This window comes from Furipterus horrens, unplaced genomic scaffold (genome assembly GCF_987537825.1).
Source record: "Furipterus horrens unplaced genomic scaffold, mFurHor1.1.pri manual_scaffold_10, whole genome shotgun sequence".
Lineage (NCBI taxonomy): Eukaryota > Metazoa > Chordata > Mammalia > Chiroptera > Furipteridae > Furipterus > Furipterus horrens.
The window spans coordinates 55,522,653-55,540,199 of record NW_028327180.1 but is presented as its reverse complement, the minus strand read 5'-3'; positions in this window follow the sequence as shown (position 1 = coordinate 55,540,199).

Sequence of the window (17,547 nt, the reverse complement as noted above, 5' to 3'; positions counted from 1 at the left end):
CTGCCGCTGCCAGCGCAGCTTGACCTCTCTGCCCCATCATTGCCCCTCCTACCTATCTGGACAAGCACCACCTGTTTATAACTTCATACGTTGGACTTCCATGTAGCTTTATTTTCTGGAACTTCTGGTTATTTCTGGTTTCGCGGTAGTTGTATCCCTTCTTAGTTGTGGAGGGAGATGGTGCATGTCAGTCTAGGCCTCCATCTTGGCCGGAAGTCAATAGTGCTTAATTTTAGAATGATTTCTGCCTGGATGAGTATTTCTTCTTTATATCTTTGTTTGCTAGACTTCCATGCAGCTTGATTTTCTGGAACTACTGGTTGTCTCTAATATTGAGGTAGTTATATTCCTTCTTAGTTATGGAGGGAGACACAGCGTGTCTGTCTATGCCTCCATCTTGACCAGAAGTCTGTGGGCAGCCTTCTGACAGGAGAGCCCCCTGTCTGGACAGGGAGGCGTGGTGAAGACAGAAAGACAGACTGAAGGGAACAGTTTCTTACCCCTCACTTGCACACCTCTCAGGGCAGCCTCTGCTGGGTTAGTGCGCTGGAATTCTTAGAACATTCTTTCAGATGCTGGCCCCAAACTGAACCTCCATCCCCTTCTCTGTGGTCCTGGCTGAGCCTCTGGGGCTGCACAGAGCAGTCCCTCTTCTCCAAATAGCCTGCTCCTCCTGCAGGTGCTGAGCGCTGTTCTGGACAGCTGTGGACTGGGAGATGTGGGTCAGGAGCTATCACTGCAATGATGTGAGAGGCCACATGGTGCTGGGGGTCCCCAAGAGGCTCCTGGCTTAGCTGAGAGGGGTCAATGCGGCGGGCTTCCAGTAAAAGGTAACGTCTAGGCTCTGTCCTGAAAGACGAGTAAGATTTGGCCAGGGAAGAGGTAAGGGAAGAGGGAGAATGCTTCAGGTAGAAGGAACAGCATGTGGAGGAGAGAAGACATCTTTTCAACAAACAGAAGAGGTTCTAACTGGCGGAAATGGTGTGTGTAACGAGGGATTTGGGGAGTGCGGAGGCCAGAGTAGAGAGATGGCGGGGCAGTGATTGGGGGTGGGGAGTGACACCTTCCTTCAGGACACAGTCTGCTTATTTCCTGTTGCCTGATTTCTTTGCCAGGCAGTGTTTACACCTCCACCTGCTAGGCACACAAGTGTTCATCTTGCCACATTCTTCTTAGCATTGGGTGTTTTCATTTTTAAAAAATTTGCCAATTTCAGCTGGAAAAAACGTGGTATTTCACTGTGTAAGAACAAACGAACATTTCTCTCTGAAGGGATGGGGTGAATACTTTTTCATATATGCGTTGGCCACACAGATGCCACCTCTTGCCTGGGAGTGTTAAGAATCTGACCCCCACGGCGGGAGTTGGTGGTCATTTCCAGCTCACCCCTTAGCGCAGAGGGAAGGGCAAGCTCCTGGGCTACCCTCTGGTTGTGTGGTGGGGAATTTGTGAAGCAGCCTATTCTCTCTCCTTGGATTCAACTTTCTTTCTCACCTTTTTTTTTTCCCCCTGTACTTTCAGTTTTAAATTTCTCTCTCCTCCATTGGTGGCTGACTCCTCCAGTGAATCTAGTTTGTCTTCATTTGGGGTATCTTTGGGCTCAAAGAAGGGGGTTGCTGAGCCACAGGAAGATGTTCCATGTGAGACCACCCAGATATGCCAGGTGTCTTACACACACAACTTACTGTTTAATTTACATGTGATGCAAACCCTTGAACCCATTTTCCAGATCAAGAGTCTGAGGCTCAGAGATGTTCAGTAATCAATCCAGCATTCCATGGCCAATATTAGCTATTTCTTGTAGTTTCACTCAGTCAAATCTCTCCTGATATTAAGATTCTGTTTATTGAAATTCTAATTTGGCCACTTCTGCATACCTATTGTCCCACCCTGACCACTTGGGATGGAAGTGTGGGGGCATGCCCCGGCTCGGTGGAAACTCTCTGTCCTGAAGAGGTTTTGGGATCACAGATGAGGAGAAATTAGTTAACCTGGGCACTGATTTCTGTCTGGGAGGAAGAGAGGTGGTGATTCTCTATAGAGGAGAAAAGTCCTGAACTCCCTTTCCTCATGCCTTTTATTGAGAAAGGTATGTATAGGGGTATACAGTCAGGGTACATACGATAAATCACCAATTAACCTCAAATGCTTTGGTTACTATTAACTTCTAGGGATTACGGATAACAATGAAAGGAACACAGTGATTGCTTTAAGTCAAGGTCTGCTGGACACTCAGGTGCCAGACGATCACCAGGTGCAGATTTTCATACATTTTTCTGGCCTTTGATTTTGGACATTTTGTTTATGTTAAGGATGAGTATATAGAGCAAAGCAAGCTTCAAAACATAATATAAATTCTTTAAGCCTGATCTCCCACAGGTACCCTTAGTGCAACAATTGGGTCATGCCTGCCTTCAGCTTTCCTGGTTTTCTGGTTGAGACTTACCAGCCTTTTGCAAGGCCTAACTCACAGTGAGGCTACAGTTCCTGATACCACACAATGTGGTCCCCTACACAGAAGCCCTATTCTTCCTTAGGGAGGAACTGTGGAGCTCAGCTCAGCAGCAACCTTATACACAAGGGAGGAAAAGAAAAACAGGAAGGAGAGAAGGGAAACAGAGCACACATAGGGAGATGCTCAAAAGGACTCCAGGCTCATCTCTCAAGCTAGAACTCATTTCCAGGCTTCTAAAGCCTGGGATCCAGGACTTCCAGCCAAGATGGAGGTGTAGGTAGACACATTTCACCTCTTTGCACAACCGTAAGAAGGATCACAACTAACTTCAAAACAAAAACAACCAGAATGGCCAGAAAATGAAATTTTATGGAAGTCTGACAACCGAGGATTTAAAGAAGAAATATTCATCCAGATGGGTAGGAGGGTTGGAGATGGGGAGCTGGGGTAGAGAGGGCGTGGTGTGGCAGCAGCACTGCGGTGGCAAGGCTGTGGCAGCTGGTGGAACAGGAAGTCCCACATTCACATGTGGTAGGTAAAAACCGGGAGGGACACCTGGATTGTGATCCCAGCCCCAGGCCAGACCAAGCAGCCCAGGGTTCCATTGCTGAGAAAATAAAACCTCATCGCTTCTGGTTTCGAAAACAAGTGAGGTCTGGGGCAGCAGAATAAACTGTCTGTTTCTCAGGACAGTCTATTTAGAGGGCCCCCACAGTCCTAGAACACATGCAAACCCACCCACTCTGGGAACTATCACCAGGGCAACAGGTAGAGGGGCACCAGTTGCATACAGGAAGTGGATGAAGTGACCGGAAAAGGGGAGGGTGCTGAGCAAGCGTCATTGCTCCCTCTCTGACCCCTCCTCCACATACAGTGCCACAAAGTAGTGAAACTATTAGCCCCTCACTGATGAATACCTAAGGTTCTGCCCCTTACAACATAACAGGAGCTCCAAGACAGGGAATCAAAGCAGCTCTACCTATATACAAAACAAACACAGGGAGGCTGCCAAATTGAGGAGACAAAGAAACATTGCCCAAATGAAAGAACAGATCAAAACTCTCGAAAAAGAACTATGCAAAATGGAGATAGCCAACCTATCAGATGCAGAGTTCAAAACACTGGTGATAAAGATGCTCAGAGAACTCATTGAGTACGACATATGCATAAGGGCAGAAATGAAGGCTATACTAAGTGAAACAAAGAAAAATCCACAGGGAAACAATAGTGAAGGGAAGATATCTTGGATTCAAATCAATAAATTGGAATATAAGGAAGAAATAAACAGTCAACCAGTGCAGAATGAAGAAGCAAGTATTAAAAAAATGAGAAGAGAATAAGAAGACTCTGGGACATCTCCAGCAGTGCCAACATCTGAATCATAGAAATGCCCGAAGGAGAAGAGCAAGAAATTGAAAACTTATGTGAAAAAATAATTAAAGAAGACTTCCCTCATTTGGTGAAGGAAATAGACATACAAGTCCAGGAAGCACAGAGAGTCCCAAACAAGTTGGACCCAAAGAGGACCACACCAAGACACATCATAATTAAAATAACAAAGGTTAAAGATAAAGAGAGAATCTTAAAAGCAGCAAAAGAAAAGCAGAGTTACCTACAAAGGAGTTCCTGTAGACTATCAGTTGATTCCTCAAAAGAAACTGCAGGCAAGAAGGGGCTGGCAAGAAGTATTCAAAGTGATGAAAAGCAGGGACAAAATTTCTCTATCCAGCACAGCTATCATTTAGAATGGAAGGGCAGATAAAGTGCTTTCCAGACAGTAAAGCTAAAAGAGTTTATCATTACCAAGCCATTATTTGAAATGTTAGAGGGACACATTTAATAAAAAGAGATCAAAATTATAAACCATAAAATGAGAACAAACTCACAACTATCAACAATTGAATTTTTAAGGGACAAAGAAGCAAGTGAGTCTCAAACCAGTAAGGAGATAATTAACAGATGAATCATGGAAAGGGGGCCAGGAAATGACATTTCACAGCTCCTCACACAGGTCTCTGGGATTGAGAGGAGGAAGACTGTCATCACAAAACACATTGAAATGGGAAAATGTAGTTAGATAACTTTGCAAATAACTTGGAGAAAGACCTATAACTAGATTACTCTTAGTTAATCATACCCTTAGTTAAGTAGTTAATAGCATTAGATTTTGAACCCGGATTAACCAGTAATGGAGAAACAGGGGAGAAGAAGAGGGAAGGGGGAGCTAACCACATTAGTATAAAACCAGTTTACTTTGTCTAATTTGCATGCGCATGCCCCTGGCTGGCTGTGTGCCTGACTCTGCAGACTCATGAATAAATGCCTTACTTTGCTGCTGAAGTACTGTGTCTCAGTGTTTTATTGTGAGCATTTCTCACAATTTGGGGGCTCGTCTGGGATCCTCCGCCTGTGTGCGGGAAGGGGTTCTGAGCTGAGGCAGGGAGACGCTTCCTACCTGCATTTGGGTGGCTCACTCAACCCACAACCCACCCGCCTCACAATGTCCAGAAACAGACCCCAGACTTCTTGTTTGGACAGCAGTAGAACTGACGCAGGGGAGAAACAAAAGCAAACACTGTGGTAACCAGGCAACCTCGTGCATGGGCCAAGGTAAGAAAATTGGACTTAAGTACTGCCTTGGTGGTTGGGCATCCTCGGAGGTCGAGTGAGTGTGTGTGGCTGAGACATATCTCAAGATACAAAGGGAGTGTGGAGTCCTAAGCTGCAGTTCCATTCTCCCTCAAGAGAAACGAAATGTCTGGAGATAGACAAAGCAAATCTCAGACTGTGTGCAAGAAATCTCCAGTACATGGGGTTGAGCACACAGGGTGTGGACAAGAAACCTTCAGTAAGAGGGGTTTAATTCATGGGCCATGGGCAAGAGACCTCCAATACAGAAAGTTGAGCTCACGGCGTCTCCATATACAAGAAATCTCCAGTAAAGGGGGTTGAGTATATGGGGTCTTCATACATGAAACTTCCAGTACGGGGGTTGAGTTCATGGGTTCATGTTCAATAAATCTCCAGTAAGGGGGATTGAGAATACAACCAGGGTTTGTATTCAAGAAATCTCCAGTAAGGGGGGTTGAGGACACAACCAGATTCAACCACAGCCACAGGAATTGACTGAGGATGGGAAATAAAATTTCTAAGCCTAGGGAAACTAAAGAATTAGGGAACATGTTAGAGCATTGGGGAGAAGATCCCTGGACCCAGAATAAGGAAAAACAGAAAATGGTAAAATATTGCTATCTCCTTTGGCCAAAGGAACGCATTAAGGGGAAATCTGTTTTCTTGTAACAGAACCTCTGGGCTGCTCTGATTGAAACAGAACCCACAGACCGTTTAGTTAGGGGTCCGATTGCGCGCCGCCAGAATTATAACTCTCAGTATTAGAGTTTGGTGAAAAGAAAAAGAACTGTTTATTTAACAGTTAAATAGATGTAGATTATTTACAGATTTCTGCTGTTGAATCTTATGTTCTTTAAAATACCCACAAACACATAGCTCTGCCTCCCCCTCCCAGACCTGGCCAGTCTTAGGAAAGTCAGAAACACTGTTTCCCTACTTCCTAGGCACAGTTCAGCTTTACCAGCAGCTGCCAATCACTCAATCTGATTGGGGAGGTCCCTTCTGCGCTGTGGTGCCCTCCAGCTTTTAATGCAGAACCACATTTATTCTCAGCCTCCTTCTAAACTGCCTTCTTCCTGCAAACCGCGTGGATCTTCTCTCCTCAAAACCACATGGAGAAGGCCCCTTCACCAAGCCGCATGGAGGGAGCACCTGTGAGAGAACCTGGAGAGCCCCCTCCTCCAAACCACATGGAGGGAGAGTGTGAGAGAGAGCGAGAGCAAGAGAGTGAGAGCGCGGTAAAATGTCCGCAGCTGCTTATATATCCCTGACTGCGTCCTCTGATGCAGGGGGTGTTGCAGCCAGTTCTGACCATTCACAGAACCCTATGCAGGCTCTGTAGGCTCCTTCCGTACCATCCTACAGTTCAAGACTCCTCCCATCTTCTTGGGCCTTGGAAGTATCAAAGCCGTTTTGCATAACAAAGACACTAGCAACTTGCCCCAGGCATGCAAAGGCGTCTTAAAAGCTGCTCCCTTTTCCCCATGCCCCAGTCGCAAACTCTGGAGTGTGTTTTTGGACACCCCTGTTTCTGTAACATTCTGACCTCAATTTTGGTCTGATGAAACTTGGGTTTGTCAAGCCCTGATCTTATATGTGAGTGGTCAGGCATCAGCTTCTAAGGAAGAGAAGGAATATGCTCTCTGCTGGTTGCAACCTACCAGCAGGTCTACAGGTTTCTTCCCTGTAAAAGAAAAAGAAGATAAAGTCTGGGACCCTCTGTTCTGTCTCCTGCCGCCTTACAGCCCTGGCCAGCTGGTGGCCAACTGGGCAGAGGCACTTCAGACAGATAGTACAGACAAATCAGGCCAGGGTCACCTAACAGGTGCCCAACTGGTAGCCATGCCCACGACACCCACGGCACTGGGGAAACTTACTCTAGATTAAGAAAAGAATTAGAACAATGTAAGGAAGACCTGAAGAACTTTCCCATTCCCTCAGAGCAGCTGATGTTTCCCCTTAGGGAGGTCCCCATGGGTCCAGGAAAAATTGGATATGTCAATGCTCCTTTAACAAGCACTGACGTTAGAAACTTCAAGCGCAATATGATGTGCTTGGTAGAGGACTCCTTTGGATTGGAGAACAATTAGATCAGTTCTTCGGACCTAGCACATGCACGTGCTTAGAATTAATGTCGATACTAGACATCTTCAGTGGGGAAGAGAGAGGAATGATTAGCCAGGCTGCTATGGGGATATGGGAAAGGGAACATCCGCCTGGTGCCACCAAACAAAGGTTTCCCAATATAGATCCTGAATGGAATGATAACAGGCTGGAGGATAGGGCTCAGATGAGAGACCTTAGGAGTCTCGTTATCAGGGGAATCAAGGAGTACATTTCCCCAAGCACAGAATGTCTCCAAGGCATTCAAAATACAGCAAGAAAGAGATGAAACTCCACCCGCATTCCTACAGAAGCTCAGGGTGCAGATGAGAAAGTATTCTGGCCTAAACCCAGAGAACGTTGTAGGGCAGGGACTCTTAAAAGTCACCTTTGTATTGGAAGCTGGCCAGATATTTGTGAGAAATTGCAGAAGGCAGATGAATGGGCCAGATAGAACAATTGAAAAACTCCTCAGGAAAGCTCAGAAAATGTACGTTAGAAGAGAGAAGAAGCGGCAGCAGCTTCAGACAGTGCAAAATATGTCTGCAAATCTAGGAACGCTGAGCTGCCAGATACTGAGTTTGAGTATTCTTCACAGTGAGGAAAAGAACAAGGATTGGCGATAACATGGGTGGAACTAGAGAGACTTATGCTTAGTGAAATAAGCCAAGCAATGAAAGAAAAATACCATATAATATCACCTAACACAGGAAACTAAAGAGCAACACAAACAAATGAACAAAATTGAACCAGAGACATGTAAACAAGGAACAGATTAACAGTTATCAGGGAGGTGGGGGAGGGAGAGAAGGAGGTAAGTAGGGGAAGGGTTTAGTAAAGGAACTATTATAAATAACCCATGGATATGTACAACGAGGTGGGGATTGACTGTGGGAGAAAGGGTAGGCTGGGAGGAGGGGAGCAAGGGGGGAAAAGGTGGGACAACTATAATAGAAAAACAATAAATAAATAAATACAAGGATTGGAAGCATGTTATGGTTAAATCTAAAGAAATAAAGGGTATTTAGAAAGTTTGTGAATGTTGCAGAAGGTTTGTGGAAAGTCATAAAAATAAAAGGAAACAGTTATGGAAGTTTTAAACCTGGGGAAAGGAAACCTCAGCTGCTTGTGTTATGATGTTATAAAAGTGTAATATGCTTTGAATTTTACTGTTCTAAATTTTGTTCTACTGTGGAATTCTCTGCATGTGTTTTTGGCCAATGAGACATAGGAAAGGTAATCTGCTAACTGGTTGGGGAGAATGCCTTTGCCATCCAGGTCCAAGGAAGGGTTATTGAGGGCTGATGAGCATTCCAGCCTTGGCAAGTGAGCATCTCTTTGCCAAAGGCAGATCTCTCTAGGAGGCCAGCAGACATACTGTAGAGAGAGGAGCTAGTTTTCTGTCCTTTGAATTATTTGTTCTGTTTATGCTCTGAAAGAAATAATTGAGGTTTCCCAGGGAAAGTTAGAATTTCACATGAAAGAAAGGGAACAAGGGAAAAGTATAAGGCATGAAAATGAAAAAGGTTTGTTAGAAGTATACAGAAGTTTTAAAAAGCAATTGTATGGTTTTAGTAATGGAAGGTATAATGCATGGAAATGCAATTTTGAACGACAAGGATTTTCCTTGATGCCTTTATATTTTTCTCTCTACTTGATCCTTCCAGTATTTGGCATTCTAAAGAAGTAAGAAATGACATAAGGTTCCTTTGCGTAAAACGAATAAGACCAGTTTTTAGTGGTGGTTTTGTCAACTGAGGCTTTGACTGGGATATCATGTCTGAAGGAGGCATGCCTAGGCTCTGGTTGTTACCAGAAAGCCCTGAGGAATAGGAATTGACTTTCAAAGCTAATGAAAGCCAAGGAGGAAAAAGGCTGATACCCTTGTTGGTTGTGCGGTTCGTAGCAATCTTTCTAGGGAAGGAATGAAGGTTGCTTTCCTGAAAGATGGCTAGGAGGAACCTTAAGGCACAATGGAAAACTTAAAGGACTTGTAAAAAGCATAAGTTTTACAGGCAAAGCCAGATGGCAGGTGTGTCGCTCAGCTTCCATGCCCAGAAGGGCAGACTGAAAGTCAACTCGAAGGTCCCTTGAGTGAGTTCCAGCAAAGCAGACTTGAAGATTATATGTAATCAATTGTTTCTCTTGTGTTTATGCAAATGAACAGGATAAATTAAAACTAGACTTAATGTAGTCCTTTTAATGACAAGAAGGGTAATCTTAAGGAGAAAAATCATGATTTGAGAAAAATCACAGTGCTCAGTGGTAGACTATAAACTAGTGCAGCTAATTGTCTTTAAAAGTTTGTTTTCATGTAGAAGTCAAAACTAGGTTTGTAACATCATCCAAAATGTTCAATCTATAGTCAAGGAGGACCTGTCAAATTGCCACTGTGAAATGTCATTCCAGCAAAGGCCCTGTGACTGGATATCTCCACAGTCTTACAGATTGAGAGACTGGTTTGTGTGTTATGTTGTGTGAATTCACATGTGTGTTCTTCCTTCTATTTGCACAGGGCATAAGTCTATAATCTCATTACCTGAGTAATTGTCTCTACATATAGGCCTTACTTAAGAAACCCATCTGCATCATTGCCTCCTGAGAATTAAAGGTTTGGCTGAAATAAGTAGTTGGGTTGCTAAAGTATGGGGCAGTCTGTAGGCTCCAGTTTAAAACTTGTTTCTCTTTTTCTGCCCCATTTCATGGACAGAGAGGACTCAGAGTTCTGAGAAGGGGGAACTCCTAAAATCCTCCCCTCAACCCAAACTAAGTTTAGTGGGCAAAAGGACTTTGAATAGGCGTGACTTGCCTTGCACACCTTCCGCCAAAGAAGTCAATTTTTTTCCTAATGTGGGACATTAAACATTAATCCCGGCCTGTTGTCATCTAGTGGTTATAGTTTTAATTATGCCTTTTAACCCTGTTGCCAAATCTGTTGCCTCCAGAATATGACAAACATGCCAGTTTGTTGAGTAGTGCCAGCCCTTGGAAACTGAGCGTGCTGCTGCCTGGGGACCGCCAACTGACCTGGACTTTACAAAATCCTTCCCTGTGTGGGAAGGCCACCCTCCTCTCCTCACTCCCACTCTATTAGGGATTCCTAGACCCAAGGGTAGGTAAGACAATGGCCATGTCCAGCTTGAAGCAGCTAGAGGAGCATGAGACCTTCACCCATTGTCCTCTATAAGATTATAAAGTGTCTTAAGTCTGAGAGGAAGAATCGTTACAGAGTAAGGTCCCCCCAAATTCCCCAGAGCCTGTAGTTGAAGGGTGGGGGAAGAGGATAGCCTTCAAGATGCCTTTCATAGCTATGGCTGGTAGCTAGTATCTTAGTTATACAAATGACTTTGGTTCTTACAAGGCCGCAAGGAGATGGGACAGATTTTGACTATAGAATGGTGATGAAAAAGAGGTCAATGACACCTGGTGGATCATTCAATTCTCACATCTATATCGATGTCATTAGGGCCCTAGAGAAACTCCAGATGAATTTAAAGCTAAAAATCAAATTGCAGCAGGTTTTGAGTCAGTCCTCTTCTGGTGGCCAACAATTATAAGAATGTTTATTGGATAAACTATATTTATCATAACCAGCAGAGGTTTATTGATTATACTAGGAATGGTATATAAGGAAGAGCTCAACAGTTAAATGCCACGATATGATGCTAGCAGAAAAGGGAGGTGTATGTGTAATGCTTGGGGGACAGTGTAGCACTTTTATCCCCAATAATACAGCTCCTGATGGGACTATCACTAAGGCTCTACAGGGACTAACCACCCTAGCAAATGAACTGGCAGAAAACTCAGGCATCGACAATCATATAACAGGATGGTTAGAAAACTGGTTTGGCAATTGGAAAGGAATGATCACGTCAGCTCTTGTCTCCTTTATAGTAGTAGCAGGTGTCCTTACTGCTTTAGGCTGCTGTATTACTCCCTGCATCAGAGTTTTAGTTCAGAGATTAATTGAGACTGCACTAACTAAGCAAATGCCAGTAATTTATCAACAGAATAATCTCCTCATGGAGGCTGAAGAAAATCCTTGCTATGGGGCAAAGAGTTGAGATATCCTCATGAGGTTTGAAGGGACAAATTAGAGGTTTGAGTAGTCAGTTTTTGAAAAGAGGGGGAATTGTAAGGGACAAAGAAGCCAGTGACTCCCATACCAGTAGGAGATTATTAACAGATGAATCATGGAAAAAGGGTCAGGAAATGACATTCCACAGCTCCTCACACATACCTCTGGAATTGAGAGGAGGAAGATTGTCATCATGCAACACGGAGAAATGGGAAGATGTAGCTAGATAACTTTGCAAATAAATTGGAGAAAGACCTATAACTAGATTCATCGGCAGCCGTCCGTCTCGAGAGACGATGGCGTAGCTTCTTGAGAGTCTATCTGCACCGCCGAGAATGGCTGTGCAGTCCGACTTGGGAGTGACAATCCCTGCCGCACTTGTTACAGGTGAAGGCAGATGGCTGTTGTTGCTGCTGTTGACGCTGCTTCCGCCTCGATCTTTTCTGGGCCGCCTCCTCGTTGCGCGCAGCCTCTGCATGTGACGTACCTTGCCTGACCGCAAGCCTCCAGGCTAGGCGGTCGTCTGCTTGAACTTCCCATGTGTTGAGATTGATGGAGCATTGTGTCATGTCCTTTTTGCAGATGTCTTTGAACCGCAGTTTTGGGTGCCCTGTCATCCTCTGGCCTTCTGCTAGCTCGCCGTAGAGGAGGTCTTTGGGAATACGGCCTGCATCCATTCTTTTGACATGGCCGAGCCACCTGAGGCGTCTCTCACTAAGAACTGCATGCAAACTGCTCATGTTGGCTCGCTTCAGCACCTCGGTGTTGGGGACCTTATCCTGCCAGGCGACATGCAGGACTCGTCACAGGCACCTCATGTGGAAGCTGTTGAGTTTCCTTTCGTGCCTTGCATAGGTGGTCCACGTCTCGTTGCCATAGAGGAGAGTGCTGAGTACGCAGGCTTGGTAGATGCGCAGTCTGGTTTTCTCAGTGAGGCTGGAATTGTTCCACACTCGCCGGTTCAGTTTGGCCATAACTGTGGCTGCCCTGGCGATTCTCCGGTTGACCTCCAAGTCAACTGACAGAGAGCTCAAGATGGTGGACCCGAGGTAAGTGAAGTCGTTGACAACCTCCAGGGTGTATCCGTCGAAGGTGATGCATGGGGGAGTCCCCGTGCCTTGAGCCATAACGTTCGTCTTCGTCAGGCTGATGGCTAGTTCGAACTCCTTGCATGCGTGGGAAAGGCAAGTGACTAGCTGCTGGAGTCCCTCTTCGGAGTGTGATGTCAAGGCTGCGTCGTCGGCGAAGAGCATCTCACGGATGAGCACCACTTTGACTTTGGTTTTGGCTCGTAGACGGGCCAGGTTGTAGAGCTTGCCATCGGATCTGGTGTGAATGAACTAGATTACCCTTAGTTAATCATACCCTTAGTTAAGTAGTTAATCGTGTTAGATTGTGAAACCGGATTAACCAGTAATGGAGAAATGGGGGAGAGGGAAGGTGGTGCTAATCGTATTAGGGAGGGGGAGCTAATCGAGTTAGTATAAAACTAGTTTACTTTGTCTACTTTGCTTGTGCATGCCCCTGGCTGGCTGTGTGCCCAACTCTGCCGTCTAGTGAATAAACATGTCATTTTGCTGCTAAAGTCCTGTGTCCCAGTGTTTTATTGTGAGTGTTTCTCACAAATCTAAAAAACAAAACAAACTAAGCAAACAACTAGAACAGGAACAGAACTATAGATATGGAGATCATATGGAGGGTTATCAGCTGGGAAAGAGAAGAAGAAGAATGGGGGAAAGGGTACAGGAATCAAGAAGCATACTGGTAGGAACAAAATAGACAGGGGGATGTTAAAAATAGAACATTAAATGGAAAAGCCAAAGAACTTACATGCACAGTCCATGGACATGAACTAAAGCTGGGAGGGGGGTGGGCAGGGATTGCTGGAGGGAAGGGAAGTTCTGGGCAGAGGCAGGGCAAAGTGGAAAAAAACTGGGTCAACTGTAATAGCATGATTAATAAAATATACTTTAAAAAAAGACATGTTCATTTAGTCTTCTTGTTACAGAACCCCTGGGCTGCTCCAGTTGAAAACAAACCCCATGGGCTCTTTAGTTAGGGGCCCGATTGCCCGCCGCCAAAATTATAACTCTCAATACCAGAGTTTGGTGAAAAGAAAAAGAATTGTTTATTTAACAGTTATATAGATTTAGTTATTTGCGGATTTCTGTTGTTAAGTCTTATGCTCTTTAAAATACCCACAAACACATATCCTTGCCTCCCCACCTTCCAGACCAGGCTAGTTTTAGGAAAGTCAGAGAAACTGTTTCCCTGCTTTCCAAGCACAGTTCAGCTTTACCAGCAGCTGCCAATCATTCAATCTGATTGGGGAGGTCCTTTCTGTGCTGTGGTGCCCTCCAGCTCTCAATGCAGAACCACCTTGATTCTCAGCCTCCTTGCAAACTGCCTTCTTCCTGCAAACCGTGTGGATCTTCTCTCCTTCTCAAAACTGCATGGCAAGAGCCTCTTAAAGCAGCCTGGAGACCCCTTCTCCAAGCCACATGGAGAAGGCCTCTTCACCAAGCCACGTGGAGGGAGCACACGAGAGAGCGAGAGCGAGAGAGCCCGAGAGCTAGAGTGAGAGCCCGAGTCAGAGCGCCAGAGGGAGAGCGCGAGTCAGAGAGCGAGAGTCCCAGAGTGAGAGCACGAGCAAGAGCCAGAGAGAGTCTGAGTGCCAGAGTGGGAGTGTCTGCAGCTGCTTATATATCCCTGACTGCGTCATCTGACGCAGTGGGCGTTGCAAACAGTTCTGACCATTCACAGACCCTTACGTAGGCTCTGTGTGCTTTCCATACCATCCCCTGGTTCAAGACTCCTCCCATCTGCCTGAGGCTTTGGATGCATTAAAGCCATTTGCATAAGAAAGACAGTAGCCACCAGCCTCAGGCACGTGGAAGTATTTGAAAAGCTGCTTACTCCTCCCCATCCCCCAGCAGCAAACTCTGGGGATTTTTGGACTCCCCTGTTTCTGTAACATTCTGATAGTTATTCAGGTTGATTGTTCTATACTTTAAATCTTTTAAATTGATTTTTGAGAGAAAGGGAGAGGGAAAGAGAGAAATATTGATATGTTGTTCCACTTATTTATGCATTCATTGGTTGCTCTTGCATGTGCCCTGACTGAAGATCAAACCTGCAGCCTTGGTATAAGGGGATGATGCTCTAACCAACTGAACTACCCAAACAGGGCAATTGTTCTATGTCTGGGTTAATGCAAGGCAAAAACATATGTAGCAGAGATAATGTTGCAAATAGAGGGCATCCTGAGAGTAAAAATCACTGGGAACTAGCCAAAATACCAGGGACAACTCCAGATTTCTTAAAGTTATGAAACTCTTGGAGCTCAAATAGTGATCTCAAAGAAACCAGGTATTATCTGAGATCCAGATGATTGATTATAAAGTTGACTAAGGTATATCTCTGACAGGAAGTGAGAGTGTGGTATTTGCAGCCTCAGAGAAGGGTAGAAGGATCTGTGGAGCTAGATGGGAGGAGGGGCTGTGGTCCAGCCTACTCCCTCTGCCCCTCCCCCACACTCGGGAGCCCTAAAGGCTTTATGACAGCTTTTGTGATGTGGGCCTAAGCCTTTAGTCTAGGGTGTGGCTGCTGCACCCAGAGTTCAGTTGTCCGAGACAGCAGTGTCGTTCAGATGATGAATAACCCTCTTTTTCTGAAAAGCATTCTTGCTACCTGGCAGAGTTCCAGCCCTTCCTTGGTGATTGATATCATCTTCGCCATTGTGTGTGGACTGGTGCTCTTCTTCCTGTTATTCCCGTGCTTGGAATCGGATCCAGCCTTACCACCACCTAGGAAACTAGAAACGTCAGGAAGGTGAGGAACCCTTGGCCGAGACCCAAAAGAGATGATTTCCTATTCTTATTTCCACTTTTCTGAATCACCAAGGGAGACTCCTGAGATGAGAAAGGATTGGGTGACTATTCTCAAGAAAGAGTAGGACATCATCCTTCTAGGAACAAAGCAAGCTGGGCAGGAGTTAGACCAGGCATGAGGATTTCTACCCAAAGATCTCAGACCGGGAGTGCAGGTGCAGTGGAGAGCTCTAGGGTACAGCCTCAAATGCTGTGACCAGAGGCCAAGGACTGAATACTGTGAGAAACACTCACAATAAAAACTGGGACACAGGACTTGAGCAGTAAAACGAGGCCTTTATTCACGAGTCTGCAGAGCCGGGCGCACCCTCACAGCCAGGAGAGTGTGCGCTCCAAGTAGACAAAGGAAACTGGTTTTATAGTCTTGGCTTCCCCACCCTAAAATTGCCATCCTAAAGTGATTACCTTCTCCACCCTAAAATTGCCATCCTAAAGTGAGAGCGATTAGCTCCCCCTCCCTAACGTGATTAGCTCCCCCTCCCCTCTCCTTCTCCCCGTTTCTCCATTACTGGTTACTCCAGAGTTACAATCTAACTCGTTCATCTAAATGCCCCTATAGTGATTTGTGAATATGCTAATGCTGTCAACTCCCTTCTCAGAGATCCTTTAATTACATTTGCCCTTAAGACCCTTTAATTACATTTGCCCTTTGTTACCAATGACTTTTTACTGGTTTGGAAGTCACTATGTTCTTATTTCTTACAATTCCCCCCTGTCTCTTTTGGAAAATTGACTACTCAAACCATTTTATTTATCTGTTCAAATTTAAGGAGGATTTTTTGACTTTCTTCCTCATGGTTAGGATTCCCTTTGGCCTTCAGGAAGAGATTATGAAAAGTTGCTGGCATCTGTTTAGTTAGTGCAGCTTGTTACAGAAACAGGGGAGTCCAAAAAATCCCCAGAGTTTGTGGCTGGGGGATGGGGAGAAGGAAGCAGCTTTTAGAATGCCTCCACATGCGTGAGGCTGGTGGCTAGTGTCTTTCTTATGCAAAATGGCTTTCATGCATCCAAAGCCTCAGGCAGATGGGAGGGGTCTTGAACCAGGGGACAGTACGGAGAAAGCACACAGAGCCTACGTAAGGTTCTGTGAATGGTCAGAACTGTTTGCAACGCCCACTGCGTCACAGGACGCAGTCAGGGATATATAAGCAGCTGCGGACATTTTAGCTCTTGCTCTCTCGCTCTCTCGCCCCCTCCATGCGGCTTGGTGAAGGGGCCTTCTCCATGTGGCTTGGAGAAGGGGTCTCCAGGCTGCTTTAAGAGGCTCTCGCCACGCGGTTTTGAGGAGAGGAGATTCACGCGGTTTGCAGGAAGAAGGCAGTTTACAAGGAGGCTGAGAATCAAGGCGGTCCTGCATTGAGAGCTGGAGGGCACCGCAGCACAGAAAGGACCTCCCCAATCAGAATTGAGTGATTGGCAGCTGCTGGTAAAGCTGAACTGTGTTTGGAAAGTAGGGAAACAGTTTCTCTAACTTTTCTAAAGCTAGCCTGGTTTGGTAGGGGGGAGGCAAGGATATGTGTTTGTGGGTGTTTTAAAGAACATAAGACTTAACAACAGAAATCCGCAAACAATTAAATCTATATAACTGTTAAATAAACAATTCTTTTTCTTTTCACTAAACTCTGGTATTGAGAGTTATAATTCTGGCGGAGGGCAATCGGGCCCCTAACTAAAGAGCCTGTCAGTTTGTTTTCAATTGGAGCAGCCCAGGGGTTCTGTAACAGTCTCAATTAGTCTCTGAACTAAACCTCTGATGCATGGAATAATACAATAGCCTAAAGCTGTGAGGACACCTGTTACCACTACGAGGGATACGAGAGCTGATGAGATCATTCCTTTCCAGTTGCCAAACCAATTTTCTAACCATCCTGTTATGGGATTGTCAATACCTGAGTTTTCTGCTAGCTTATTTGCCAAGGTAGTTAGTCCCTGCAGATCCATCAGGGGCTGTATTATTAGGGATAAAGTTGCAACACTGCCCCCCAAGCATTACACATACACCTGTCTTTTCTGCCAACATTATATCCAGTGCCATCCTGTTCTCCCAAGCCACTCAACTGGTGGCATTTAATTGTTGAGCGATTCCTTCTATAGTATTCCTAGTATAATTGATAAACCTCTGCTGGTTATAATAAATATAGTTTAATCAACAGAAGAGCACTGACTCAAACCCTGCTGCTATCTGATTTCTAGCTTTAAACTCATTTGGAACTCCTCTGGGGACCCCAGTGGCGTCAATATAGATAACGAGGATCAAAGGATCCACCAGGCGCCACTGACCTCTTTTTCCTAGCAGGGGCAGTCTGGACCGGTTTTGGAAATGCTAGGGAAAATGGGATAGCCAATTGAACCAGGGCACAGGTTCCACTCCACCTGTCAGGTAGGATTTT